This window comes from Stegastes partitus, unplaced genomic scaffold (genome assembly GCF_000690725.1).
Source record: "Stegastes partitus isolate 25-593 unplaced genomic scaffold, Stegastes_partitus-1.0.2 Scaffold158, whole genome shotgun sequence".
In the NCBI taxonomy this organism is placed as follows: domain Eukaryota; kingdom Metazoa; phylum Chordata; class Actinopteri; family Pomacentridae; genus Stegastes; species Stegastes partitus.
The window spans coordinates 469,136-484,614 of NW_007577889.1; positions in this window are offsets into that span (position 1 = coordinate 469,136).

A 15,479-nucleotide genomic window follows, 5' to 3' on the forward strand; every position below is an offset into this window, starting at 1 on the left:
TCAGACATTGTGCTAAATGATTATAAGGTTATTTTTTTTAAAAGCAGTCTTTTATTTATTCGTGCCAACTTTTTGGAAGACGTTGAAGTCCAGATGTTGGTGTCTGCTGTTGCAGATTGTGGTCAAAAACTGTTGCCAAACGACCTCTTGATAGTTCAGCCGCCAAAACAGCTGGAGAAAAATTGAGTGAGCTGATTCAGAAATGAACACTGCATGGCTGAAAGTGCATTTTCCAGTATTATTTTTGTTATGTCTTAAATACCAAGTAGTACTTTGTATTTATCTTTTCTTCTTTCTATACCCTTCCTCATCCAGCATTCTCTCATTCTTTCTTCTTCCTGCTGTCTTTTAAAACAAGTCATTTAATATTCTATATACATTTCACTTTAATGCCAGTAACATTAGAAATTACAGTGAAGTAAATTGCAATCTAATTAAATCCATTCATCCATCCATTATCTATACACCGCTTAATCCTCACTAGGGTCATGGGGGGCTGGAGCCTATCCCAGCTGACTCAGGGTGAAGGCAGGGGACACCCTGGACAGGTCACCAGTCTATCACAGGGCTACACATGGAGACAGACAACCAAGCACACTCACATTCACACCTACGGACAATTTAGAATTAACCTCAACTTGTTTTGAGGGAACCCACGCTGCACGGGGAGAACATACAAACTCCACGCAGAAAGATCCTGGGTGTCCTCACCAGGATGAAAACCGGCGACCTTGCTGCGAGGCAACAGTGCTAACCACCGCTCCACCGTGCAGCCCCTAATTAAATCATGCATGTAAATAATAGCATTCATATTGCTGGCCTAATTTTTCAGCATCTGTTCATTCAGTTGCTATGGGAAACCACGTAAACTATCAAAGAAATCGGTACATTACTAACTATATAATGTTTTACCAGAGACTGGATGTGTTTTTATCTTCTTTTTCATTGCAAATGCCCAAAGCTGTAGCTGTTTCTTTATATTTTCAAAGATATTTAACAATGGTTATTTTCAGTCCACCTCTTCTAAACAGTTGAGTAACTGTTAAAACATTTCTGGAAATGAAAAATGTCCACGAGTGCTACATGTGCCTCATGTTCATTGCAACATAAGGCTGAGAATGTTTCAGTTGACTAGAATAATCACAACCTTGGAAGGAACTAATAACCATCATTTAACAAGTAACAAAGGTAGGGGCATGTACAGTCATATCTGCAGAGATACTTAGAGGCAGTGAAGTGACCAGACAGACAGAGAGAATAAAGGCTAGAATTTAAACTGAATAAAAAGTGTGTGCAATGAAAGGAAACAGGCAGGTCTGTACTGCTGTACTATGCAGCTTGAGTTCAGTTTTGATTTGCTGCAGTTCAGCATGGCTCATGTGCATGAAATGACTTTAACACATGAATCAACACATGAATAATGAATAAAACTACTGTATAAATAGAGGGAAAAAAACACAATTCTTGCCTCTTATACATTATTCAATAAAAAAAGAGCGTGAATGAAACATTAAAAGGCTGGCACAGGTGCAGAAAATGGTCAAAATAAGGTTCTGCATCACTTTCACATTAACTGCTGCTACCTACCTGTGTTTGTTGTTGCAAAGTTGTCCCAAGGGAAAATACACCTAAAAAGGAAAGTCAGGGTTTTGCTGTGGAATTCATACCAGTTCAGCTCCTACCGAAAGAGTCTTACTGGTGCCGCAATGAAATCACCTTTATTAATACAGTTACATATTATGTTGTTACTGTATATATTAAACGTATGTAACTGCTGGCACTATGTTCAGTCTGTCTGTGACCTGAACCAGAGGAAATAATACCTGCCCAGCTTGTGTTACATCCTCAGAGTTCATCGTACTCGTTTGACTCGTACACAATATGTTTCATGTATGTACAACTAATACATGTATGTCGTGTCATCTTGCATCCATCAAGCCCAGAGGATTCCACCATGTGTGTTGTACCTACAGTGCAGCCCCGCAGTAATGATGAGCTAAAGGATGTGCACGAATTAGAGCAGAAGAGCGAGTTTTCTGCCCAGACTCACTAGACAGCTGCCAGCAGCAACGTCCTGAAAAATGCTGGAAAAAAAAAAAAAAACACTCAAATATATGTCAATGGATAAAAATACTACATGCATAAAATCACTGGCTTCCTGAATTACAGCAAGCAAGCAGCAGTTTAAGAAGAGAGGTGGAAAGATAAATGGGCTGCACAAGGTGCAACACGCTGAGAGTGAGCCTGTTTAGATCGCTTATATACATCGAAGAGTATAAGGAGAGACATTTTCTGTTCTGTTTCTGCAACTTCCATCCAATCGCAGTGCATTAAATCACGTTTTGTGCACTGCCAACAGTGAGCCCAAGCTAATAATTATAAATGACTGCATTCAGTCGACTGCACCGTGAAAAGTGTCACCAGTAGTGTAAAACCCACAGATAATTATTGCTCGACTCTACGGTTCCCTTCACCTCGACAAAGCCTTTTGGCATCTTTCTGCTAATAATTTTAATTTTATGGTTTCGCTGTTTTGAGTCAGTCTCACCACTGTCGTCATTTTCTTTTTTTTTTTGATGTAGCAGGCAGCTGTTTGCCTCATAAAAACCCTGATGAATGTGTTCACAACCTGTCCAGAACTAAACGGCAGACAGGTAATAACTGACTGGTGAAAGTAATGCAGCATTTAGCATCAAAAGGTTTCTGGTGAGTTGAAACAAAAGCTGCGTGAATATTGGTTATTTTTCAGATTAGAAATGATTGAACTTGTGGTCTTAACAGAAGTAGCAGGTAGCATTTTTTTTTTAGTTTTTCAGGCGCTGCTGAGGCATTTCTGTGTTGTAGAAACTTTAAAAAAAAAACCCTACAAGACAGGGAAATAAATGTGAGTTTACAGTGTTAAAAAAAAATCCTACTCTACTGGGATAAACAGTGATTATTGAAAACATTTCTCCCCTGGTGTATCCTCCTGTACACTTGTGTCAAAATTCAGTTTTCAGCACACAGACGTGGAGAAAACTCTGAATTCATCAGTTAGGAAAAAAACCCTCAGCAGTTCCACAAAGTACAGAGAATGTACAACAGGGAGGATGTGTGTGCGGCCTGCCATTGAATGTCTGAGGTGAGGCTGAACAGCAGGGCAGTCCCACAGCAGCGCCATGCTGTCACCGTGCTTCTGCACACTCACATTCAACTGTTTCTGATTTTTACCCCTTGAGGTCAATGCTGAAATTGTGTTCATCTTTCATCCCTGCACACACAGCTGGAGCTAAGTCTTGCATTCATCTTTGCCGTAGGACAGTGAGTGAGTCCGACTGAGACCCTCAGACCTTTAAGATGATTACTTTCCTCTTCTGTCTCTTTATCTTTCCCTCTGCCTGTCTTTGTCTGTGCCCACTCTAACCAGACTTCCCTTCTCTGCCTTTTCTCCTCTACTTACTTTCATTCCCTCGTCACCCCTTTCTCCCTCCCGTCTTCCATTATCCGTCTTTCTCTCTTTGTCTCTCTGGCCTGTGACCGACCGTGCTGTCGGGAAAAAAAAAAAAAAAAAAAGGCAACAGAGCCGGTGGTCAGCAAATCTTCTGTCTTTCCCGCAGAGCATCACTGTGTGCGAGCGGGCCTGTGTGGCACAGTGCTGGATACAGGACAGGAGAGTCATCTGTTTTCCTGTCACAGCTTGTGACCTAAAAACCATGAGTGAGGTCCGCTCGATAGCTGGCCAGGTGCCTACTGCAGGCACAGAGGCGGCGGATGAGATTTGGACATCATTGCATCATCAGACAGTGGCACGAGAGGTGGGACAGAGTTAGGAGGCTGACTGTCACATGTGCTCCATTAAAGAGGATTCGCTTTTAATTATGATTTCAATTTGAATGCAAATCGTGTCGCTTATATTGTTTGTATTAAAAATTAAATTAAAATCACATCCTTAAATTAACTTTAGTTTAATAGATATTATTTGAAACCTTAATCAAGCATCTAACCCTTATTATTTTAAACTAGTATGAGCTTTATCACCTTAGTATTCAACATAAATGCAGGAGTAATAAGACAATACATTTCTTGAAGTGATGTATGGTCATGACCACAGTCTATCCATCCATCCATTATCTATACACCACTTAATCCTCACTAGGGTCGTGGGGGGCTGGAGCCTATCCCAGCTGACTAAAGGCGAAGGCAGGAGACACCCTGGACAGGTCACCAGTCTATCACAGGGCTACACTTAGAGACAGACAACCAAGCACACTCACATTCACACCTACGGACAATTTAGAATCACCAATTAACCTCAACATGTTTTTGGACCGTGTGGGAGGAAGCCGGAGAACCCGGAGAGAACCCACGCTGCACGGGGAGAACATGCAAACTCCACGTAGAAAGATCCCGAGTGTGTTCACCGGCGACCTTCTTGCTGTGAGGCAACAATGCTACCCACTGCTCCACCTTCCAGCCCATGACCACAGTCTGGCAACAAAAAATGTATTTGAAATCTGATATGTAATCAGTCCACATTTTGTAGTCAGATTATTTTTGCACCATTAAAAAATCTGTTGTATTTGTTGTGTCATTGTCAAGGTCTTTAAACTGGTGTAAGTGGTTTTTGATCACACCTATTGATTATAGAGTGAGGATCAGTACTGAACATTGGTACCTGAGCAACAAAGCAAGAGGAGCAAATGCATCCACATTATTTAGTTAGTTAGCTAATTTACAAGTTTACTACCCAATTTTTGTCTTTAAAAAAATAAACCTATTATCATACAGTCCTGGCAATCAGATGATTACATTTACTCCATTACACGACTATATTTGGCTATTTTCAGCAAGTGTTGAAAACCTGTAAAACCCTTTGAATTGGTTAAATTGATTGATTGCAACAACAAGCTTTGGCTCTCAATCACATCTGTCGATCCACACAGGAGTCTGACAAATATGTTGTTTAGCTAAATCATTGACTGGAAACAGAACACAGGACAAGATAGTCTGGTGCATGTTTAATGAACCTCCATGGCTCTCTGACGAGTAGGATTGTGCTGCTGATGCACGGATGAAACGGACAGGTAACACGACACAGCAGCAGCAAGTTATTCAGCCCAGTCAGGGGAAATTAATATATTACTTCCTACTCAGCTTGAAGAACACAAACCATAAACAAAGGTGGCTACGAATTCAACGCATGCACACTGTTTCTGAGCAGGTGGATTACTGCCGATGTAGCGTAGTGGCCGTGCAGATACAGATGTTGGGCTGCATGCAGGCATCCCCAGACATGAGCACATGACAACATTTATGTCACTAAGACCCTGTCAGACCCTCACATACAGCACGTAATAATGTGCTTTGCTGTTTTGTAGTTTTTATTTTAAAACAGTCAATCAGAAATTTCATAGATAACAATAATTATATTTTAGCATTAAAAACATCATTTTGGTTAAAGAGTTTGTACATACTGGTGTATCAACCATTACAAAAACATAAGAGATGATTCTGGGAATTACCAATGCTGTTAATTTAGGGCAGCTGTGGCATAAACCATACAGTGGGTGTTGGTCTAATAAAATTGTTGAGCACTACATCAACTGATAAAGCAAATGAACATGCTTGTCAGACTCAAGATTAGCTGTAACTGTCTAAGAGACAGGTTGTGGTGTGTGTTTAATTTGTGTTTGATTGTCAATTCATTGTTTTACTGTTCATAGATTTAAATTAAAAACTGATATAAAAAAAATGTAATAAGTTGAAAAGGGTACAACTGTAACAGATTGTTAAAAAATAGGTCGCTTTAAAATCCAGTTTAGCTAAAAAGTTAGGTACGCTGTATCAGAATTTTATTTTGACAAGTCAGGTCACATGACTAACTTTTAGTAAGGTTAAGAGAGCAGCATTGTGGGTCAGAATCGGCATGAGCAGGCAACAGAGACACTTAGTACAAGTTATCGCCATTCTGCATGTGGTTTAAGAGGCGCAAACGGTAATTATCTTTGGTTTATATTTCATGTATAATGTGCTATGATTTAGAGACTGAAAGATCCACAAATGTCTGTTTTTTAATGTGCATTTGTTTATTGTGTCTAGTTTTCACGGTGTTACGCGGTGTTTGCCGAAGAGACAGGCAGAGAAGAATTAAGAATAAACCTCCGTTGACATCAGTACGAAGCGTGGCCTTTCTTGTTAGACCTGTGCAGCTACATTAGCTGCTGATTATCTGTCACTTGTAGCTCTGTGTTGGCAAACAAAAAGGCATAGAAGGAGTTGAGCTAGTTAAGTGCCAACATGAGAAAGTCTCCTGTGATGCTTCATGCCTGAGAGCTGAAGTGTTGCAGGTGAAATGAGGTGAACTATGACAGCATGAGCAAGTGACTGTTTATGCTTGTAGAGTGGCCAGTGCCATGTGACGTATGTTGTTCAACGTAATTTCATCAGAACATGGAGTAATGTCCACTAAGCTTATGTTGTGTTATTGATTAATAATTGGAAAGGCTGCCAATTTGTCTGTGCAGAAGTTTCTTCAAAATGTACCTCTCTACATGGCACCCTAAACCCAAGACTAGAGCAGGTGGCTGTTTTTTTGTCTTCATCCAGGAGGTGAGGTGGTGAAACAAATGCAGGAAATATGATTTAAATTAAAATGTTTCTTCTGGAAACCCTCGTGAGGATTAAGCGGTGTATAGATAATGGATGGATGGATGGATGGATGTTTCTTCTGGGGAAGGACCTCTACATAATTACGTATGTGTCCAAGCATTTTAAAGCCTAACTCTGCTTATGACAATGAACATCACGGTAAAAGGTCTCCACTTATACAGTGGTTTTAAACCTTAGCTGGATTCTAAAAAGCATTTTGTCATGTGTTGCCCATTTGCTCATTAACACAACGCTGGCAGCAGAGCGTCCGTACAAAGTGCTCACCTGCCATCGAGTGCAACGCTGGGTTCAGTGTTTTGATCAAGCGCACTTCAGCATGTGGAGGAGATTAAACCACCAACCTTGTCATTAGTTAGACACCTCCTCTACCACCTGAGCCATGGCAACCCAATCCTTTTCAAGTTCCAGCTTCCAATTAAGGCTAATACCAGTGACCTTTCTGGCCGTTCTTTTGATCACATCACACGACTGTCCTCTGCTGACCCAACCCTAAAAAGCAGTGTGGCTTGTGTGTGCCAGTAGATGAATTTCAACTGTCTTGAGTTTTGTTTTCTAGTCAGATCACTGTCATCCCCTGACATGTGATGTAATTCTTTCTCACACTAGATGTGGATGGCAGGACAGTGGAAAGGTACAGTATGTGCTGACCTAATAGGATGAGCAGGTTCACTTAGCCAAGGCTCTGCTGGAGCTGTCAAAACTAGCATCTTAATGTACGCTGTCAGCAGCTACAGTCACTGCAATCAAGTGGTTTCTGTAACTCTCAATCAGACTTCTGCACCTGCTGACAGGTATTTTGATTTTGACCCACTGCTCATCAGCAAAGGGCTCTAATTTGACCGGGACAGATTTCCTTTCTTTTCTTTTTTAAATTATTCTTTTCAACCACAATTCAAAAGCAATGTCTTTTTTCACTAAACTACAATTTAGCAAATTTTTATTTATTATTACTTTTTTCAGTTTCTAGTTATTTGAGTGACTGTTGTGAATTTTGCCTTTTCATTAATGGAAGGGTATGAATACATTTGAGAATGACTGTATATGTAGTCACAGAAAACAGAAAAGAGGAAAGTTTTAAGCTAAGCATAACCAAATAAACAGAATCTCAAATTTGGCAAGAGTGGTCCCAAATTTCAAAGTGGCTGCCACATAACCAGGGTGGGTGTTATTTTTGTTTGTTTTATGAGCAAATCCAATGCACTTTTTTTTTCAGTTGTATTCTTTAGATTGTAGAAACCTTCATTTGGCAGGTAGATTCATGTGAGTCCAACCCAATTGAGCTATTTCTTGCCAAACACTGTTATGTTTCAAACATGAGCAGGGTTGAATGGACCTTGCCGCCAAAAAGCCTTTATTTTTCTGGCAGTGTGATTTTTGTTTTGGACTAAAATTGCCAGAATATTCTTTGTCCGTGAGGTTTGTATTTGCCAAGTATAGATCTTATTCCAAACTGTTTTTTTTTTTCTCCTTTCTTGCTTTTCATTTTATCCACTGCTTTTGCCATGCTGAATCTGAGGTAAGGTGGTTAGGCTTTCATTTAGCTTTAATAAAAATGGATGTCACGCTGCTTCAAAGACGTCATGAGCCCATGCAGACAGAAACATTCTATGCATACGTGTGCCTTCTCGTCCTTCACCTGTACACTGATAACATTTGCTGACCATCTCCCACTGCAAAAAAAAAAGCATCCGCCTCTAACGTGGCATAATCATGCTGACGCCGGAACTCATATCTCACCACATAAACCCCCCCATACATTATTCAAAGGCAGAATTTTTCTCATGCTCTAGTAATCTGGTTAAATAATTTGGGATTACATTGCCTCAGCTGCACACCAGTAAGGGGATCAGCGCTCTGCCCATGAAATGCCCTCTGTTGTATGGTACAAAGGGCATCTCAGTCGCCCATGTATTTGCAGTCTGGATAATCTCCCACTGGCTTTAGCACCAAACGTAGGCACGGTTTCATATCTGGGAAGCTTTGTTAACAGCTAATAGGGCTGTTTACTCCACCCCTCCCCAAGCTTGAGCTATGACTTTGACGCAGACAATTTAATCAGGAGCAATCACGCTGCGATGCAAACGTAGGTTGGTCGTTGAGGACGTGCATTCTTTGGATTTCAATATGTGACTTCAAAAAAGAAAATAATAAACAAGAAATTTTTCATTTACGAGGTGAACTGAATAATGTAAAAAAATTGCTGTTAGAATCATACAGAATAGATCCTGTTCTCCTCTATCTTTGGTGCATCTGAACCAATTTCACACTCAGGCTCCTGGCTGTTTGAATTAAATACGGTCTGCTTTCCTTTTCCCTATTGTCCCTCTGCCAGATGCCTGTATGTGACTAGTTTAGCTCTCTCCCTCAACTGCCATCAGTATTCCTCCAACATGACCTGCTCCACTGGGTCCCAACCTACACATTAGGCTAAAGAGTGGGAGACACTGCTTATTCATTCAGATTGGACTCTTTGGGAGACGAAGATAAAAGGATGCAAAAAGGACAGGAGTGACCAAGAGATGGAGGGAAGACAGTCAGGCGAAGAGAGAGGGAATGGGAGAGAGGGGGCAGCGATGGGAGAAGGCAGACAGAGGTGAAGGTGAAAGGAGACAAAGCAGCCGGAAATAAAAGACCCAGTCTGGCCTTTTCCCTCTGAGTCCTCGCTCACATGATCCCCGGGGAGACAAGAGAGGAGGATGAAGAGATGGTACGCAGGAAGGCAAAAGGAGAGGTCACATCATTAGGCAGGCAGAGGTGAAAGGTCACAAAACCAGCGACCCCGAAAAGGAGAGGAGAGGAGAGGAGAGGAGAGGAGAGGAGCCAGTGATCAGTCAAAACGTTCTCACAGCTTGAGCTGGCTTAACAAATATTGATTAGTACATCCTCATGTCATGTCTAACAGGACTTTAAAACTCTTAATCTCAGAGATACAAGTGCATGATTAGGATTTCGGGAGAAGAAATTCAGCGTGGAATTCAGGCGACTGCTTTGATGACTCAAGTTTTACTGAAGCAAACAAACCAACAGATTTTCCTCTGAGCAGCATTTGCAATGTGGGGGAAATATTCGTTTGCTGCTCAGGAGAGCTTCTTGACGTGACTTCAGTACCGACAATTGTGTTTATTTCTTCAGGTCTTTCGCCCTGTGATGGTTATTATAATAAGAATAAATTCTACAACAAGCAACTTTTAATTAATAAATTTCACTTGATATTATGTGAGAATGAATTTTTTTATCCAGCCAATAGCTACACCTGCATTTTCCTGTGGAGGGATTGTGGAGGCCTGCAGTCTGTCCCAGTTCACAGCGGGCGAAAAACTACATCATGGCCGGGTCGCTAGTCCATCACTGGGCTGACACGAAGAGGCACACTCACACCTATGACGACTTTAAGGCTTATCTTATCTCAGTGTTCTGAGCCTCCAGGTCTGCTCTCTCCTCCGTCCTCCTGTCTGTGTCCCGGAAATGTCACGTTGAAGGTGGCTGGATTCCTAATTTTGGAGGCTCGTGTTATGATTGAGGATGCACACTGTAAAAAAAAAAAAAAAAAATATCCCTAAAAAAACGTGTAAATCTGGTGGTAGGGGATACAGAAAAACATGTGCTAACAAATGATGGAATGCTACAATAAATAACTGTGAAAAAGACAAATATCTGTAATGATGATATATTTAGCTGATTTAAATAAACTGTTTAATTTTATGGAAACATGTAAAGAATGAGTTAGTGCTTGTTCAAATACAGATTTTTGATGTGGACATTATGATAAAATGTATAAAATAGAAGTTCATTTTCCAAAAAATGACAGACAGGTTAAAAAAAAAAGCAAATAAACCCTAAAAACTTCTATGCAGTGTAAAGGTGTATCCTCACTGTATCCTTTGCAGAACTCTTTGAAGCACCTGCAGCATGTAACAGAGGCGTGAAACACAGCTGGAATACTTCATAAAATATGTCACTGGTTTTGTTTAGTACTCATTTATACTTAATGACGTGTCTGTGCACCATAAATAATAAAGAAATACCATGCATGACATCTGTACATTCTTGTCTTGTTGTGAATTTGATTAAAAGTAAACATACATGCTAAGCTATCATTAACACTGTTCTGTTCATTTGACAGAGATCGTAGTAAACAGCAGCAGGCTGACAGACGACGCAGATGATCCACATTGAACTGACATTGCTTTGAAACTCTTCTGTCCTCGTGCCTCCACCTTGCATCTCTGGTTGGGGGGACGGAGATATGAGGAGAGGAGTCAAGGAAAGGAATCGAGGATGTGCAAACTGAGAAACGAGAAGAAGGGTTAAAATCACCAATTAACCTGCACTGCATGTCGTTGGGCTGTGAGCTCAAGCGAGAGCACCCAGACAAAAGGTTTTTGAGGTGTTGCTACAAGCTGTGCATTCACATATTAACCTTAATTCACTTCCAAACTTTTTTTTTCCCCCAACAAAAGCAGCAGCAAAAAAACCCCATTCCTAACTTATGACAGCACAGGATGTGCATGAATGGATGAGGTGTTGTTTATGTTGCACTGAGCATTGCTCAGTCAGCACTGCTGACTATCTCTCACCTACACTGTTATGTCCCACAGGACTGCACATAATAGTATCGGTACAAAATGAAAATCTGCTCATCTAAATGCAAATTGTAAATTTCAATCCCAATTATTTTCTTACTGTGTCTAATTTCCATGTATGTAGATGAAACAGTTTCCATCCAAGTCGGTGCAGGTACTGGTTTGTAATTTCCAACTCAGATTTTAGTTTGTACTTTTCCTTTCTTGTCTAACAGTATCATTAAAACAGATCATATTGATACAGAGGTTGCTCAAGAATGCTTCTGCTGCATGATGCATTATGAAAAGTCCTATATGTCAAGGTTTTTCTGTAAAATGTCTTATATCTCATCTATTGAACATCAACAACACACAAACACAATAAACACAAAATCTCTGGAAATATCCTCTTAAGATTAACAAACGCAATGCTGAAACAGAACTGGATTCTTCTTTACCCTCTGTTTCCTCATTTTATCAAGAAAAAAGAGAAAAGGTTTGCACATTTAAATTCAGTATCACAAAAAAAACCCTTCTCCACATGTTGATTCCTTCATAGTAAGACAAAGGAGGTGACCGTGCAGCAGAGGCCGTGACGCAACGAGCGTACGGTCAGTCATTACCCACAAAAACACCAGGGACGTCCAATTATTTGTTATTCAGCAGGGATTTAACTGGAGAGCTGTTGGAGCTCTCTGACAGTGTTAATGAAGTGAGATGGAAAGTAGGCTATAGGGATGACCTGGCTTGTGTTCAGACACGCATTTAAATGGAATTTAAATGGAATTAAGAACAAGGGGATGAAGACGGAAAATTAAGATCAGTCCTAATCCTTCTGTCCGAGCTGTAAACAGTGTCAGTAGGAGCGCAATAAACAAGAAAGTAGTTGTCCCGTTTCTCTCTATAGTACGCCAAACGAACAATGTGACACAAGAAGCAAATACTTTCTCTCTTTTGATATCATGTAATTACAGTTAACTATTTTTGTATCTTTTGCTCGAGTTGAAAGTTTTCCATATGAGCCCCAGTCTCTAGAAATCTTGAAAAAAAAATGTAAATAACTACATTTCTTGACTGTACAGGAAGGCTGTTGTTTAAGCCCCCGTTCTGGCACGCTACTGTCCTTCTGAAGTATCCTTAAGAAAAACAAAAAACCCAGCAAGAGATGCTGTTCATTGTTTGGCCCTTGACCATGTATAGCTGGTTTAATAACATTGACAACTACTAAAGACACATTAGATAAGAAGTAAAGGACTGTAGGAAAAGTATTAGAGGTGGAGGTGGAGGCAGAAAGGGGGAGGCTTATGTCCTTTTTGTTAAAGAGAGGGTAAACTACATTTTTGGTTATTAGATCTTTAACTTGTGAGATTTGAAAGACTGAACAGTTAAAACCTAATCGTTGCCCTATAAGTGTTTCATTTATTATCTAAGTGTGTTTGCAGTTTGGAGAAGAAAACAACCCTGCCTCTTAAAGAGAGCTTTATTTTCTACTAGAACTAGAACAGCCAGACTCACCAACAGCACTGAATCAACACTAGAGAATGGTCTTACTACACCTGATTATCACTCGCGCAGGAAAAAATCACATGGCGCTCCTGTGGATGTTTCTGAAAGGACGCGACTTTGCACTTTTTTACAAGATATGGCACCTACTTACAGATCGGATTGCAGCACTGTGCCGATGTGATTATCTCTGAGGTGTGCTGAGCATAGTGGGCAGACGCAGCACAGGATTTCTGGAGAATTTAGAACTTTCTTGGGCACTGGTAATAGAAAGTGAAATACCTAAATTACAACTCTTTTAATGATGAATTACAAAGGACGACAAAGCTTCTCCTAGCACAGTCTCTTCTTATAACAAGCATTTGTCTTATTTGGCGTTGTTTTGCTGGGATATGTGCAGGAAATCCACACATTTCAAAAAAAAAAAACAATTGGAGCTGCACAATGATGTCTGCAGAGGCATCTACAGGGACTCTTGTCAGCATGGATGGATGGTGAAATTTATGTCATTGCAGACTTGTAGATGCGGAATGCATGATTTAACCTTAAATCACTTACAAATAGAGCTTTGCGTTTGTCCAGACAGGCACAGAGCAAAGACTGTATAAAAGATGGATGTAGCAACCGGCCCCGAAAAATGAAGGAAACCCGGAAGTGTCAAAAACCTGCAATATCACTACGTCCGCTAGTCCTGGCTCCAAAAAGCCCTGGCTCCCATAGAAATGAATGGGAAAAGAAGTGATCACAGATCATGAAATACTGCATTCCTCCAGCTCAGGATTTTTTAAAATTAGTTTTCATGGTCAAATCCAGAGATCAGGTGGCCAATCGGAAAATAAATCAATACTGAATTTTTAAAAAATCGTCAACATTTTGCGGGGCAAGGGGCGTGGCTGGCTTGATTGACAGTCGGCATCGACCATACAGATGAAGCGAGCAGAAGGGCGGGCAGAGAGGGCCCGCCTCTCAATCCGTCTGACCAATCGCTGCTCCTATGGCTCCGCCCCCCTCCAACGATTTTTGCGTCACTGGTTGCAAAAATCCAAGATGTCAACCAGGAAGTAGCAAAACCCTGGCTTCATTGTCTCAGTGCAGAAACCGTGACGTCACGGAGGCTACGTCCATCTTTTATACAGTCTATGGCACAGAGTCAGGGCGTCACAAGGCCCTTTCTGTCTGTTCATTGCTTAAGTCCAGCCCACCCACTTGGTGTGCTTTACATCTGAGGCAGTGTTCATTCATTCTGCCCTCTCCAGGCTCACCACATCACTGCTACACCAGTCTCTGCAGATTGACAAATCTCCTCCTCCTCCCCAACCACCCCCCTTTTTTAAAACAATTCAATTTCATAGCCATCTATTAAATAACCAATCTTTCTCACCCAACTGCTTGAGGCAGATGAGACAGTTCATTTTTGTGCCTTAGAACTATGTAATCTGGATTTTGTAAAGTGAGGACCATCTAGTTGGTCTCCTTGTGTTTATACTGTATACTGTATTTGAATATTGTAAATTTAAGACTTTGCCGGGGTGTTTGTGATCTCAGGGACTATCTGTGTCATGCTTTCTCAGATTGTTCCAGAGCATCACTCGAGCAGAGTCACCGCCAAACTCAAATGCATGTGATCCCAAATAAATGGGTAAATCTGACAAAGTGTCCTGTCTGAAACACTTTCTCGCACAATCCAAATCATAGGCAAAACGTGAAGTTAGCAACGTGTAGGTTGCTTTTCTGAGGTTGTTGTTTCCCAAAGTGTTGGGGATTTTGAAAACACTACCATGTAGATAGTGGATTATGCCTGAAGTCTACATCCAGGGAGTCAGACTAGGAAACAGTAGACAACTTTATCTCTATTAAGCACAACAATTTTGTTTTTTTACTGGCCAGCAGTCACCTTGACTGTATTCTGCATTATAACACAACTACAGTGGCTTACTGAAGGTAAATGTGTCATAATGAGTTACATATGATAATTGCTCACCATCAGGGGACCTGATGCACTAATGGGTTAAGAGAAAATGTTACTGTACGGAAACCCCTATTAATTTATTCAGTGCCGGTGGTAATAACTGTTCATTATGCAGCTCTTGGATCATAAATGAAGAGTAGAACTGGACTTACCAGTAAAAACAAAGCACCATATGTAATGTTTATTTTAGTTAAATTAACCCTTCCAGGTCATTCATTGTTGTCCTCAATATTTGGGTTAAATGATATTATAGACGTTTAAATCCTGGTTGACCACAGAAGAATGATTGATGTGGAGATAAACTGAGACAGGAAATCACAGACAGGCTCTGGTCAGACACTGCAGAGTGAAAAGAGCTGCTGACTCAGCTGCTCATATAAAAGTGAGTGATGCCACTTAGCAGGTTTTGGCAGGTGTCAGTGTGTGCATGTGCCTCATTACATGTACCGCTAAGTTGCCTTTATGAGTCAGATATAACGACTACATAAAGGAACATGGATTTGTACTAATGGCGGTTGAGAGCGCATATGTTCAAGCACTGCATTTGTGATATAATAAGCGAGAGGCATGTGAGAAGAGGAAGATTAGATTGCACTTTCAGTCGGCACCGAAGAAAGAGAGACTCTGCTACTCCGAGAAAAAGGAGAAGCAGGAGCGCAGTGAAGCACTGGCGACACACATTGCATTGGGGTTTCTCCACAGGGGGTTTTGCTATACTCTTGTAGTGATATTGCTCACAAACAACCTCTCTGGGGGATTAAGTGTAAGGACTTAGACAGCGAGAAAAGGGATCTGGT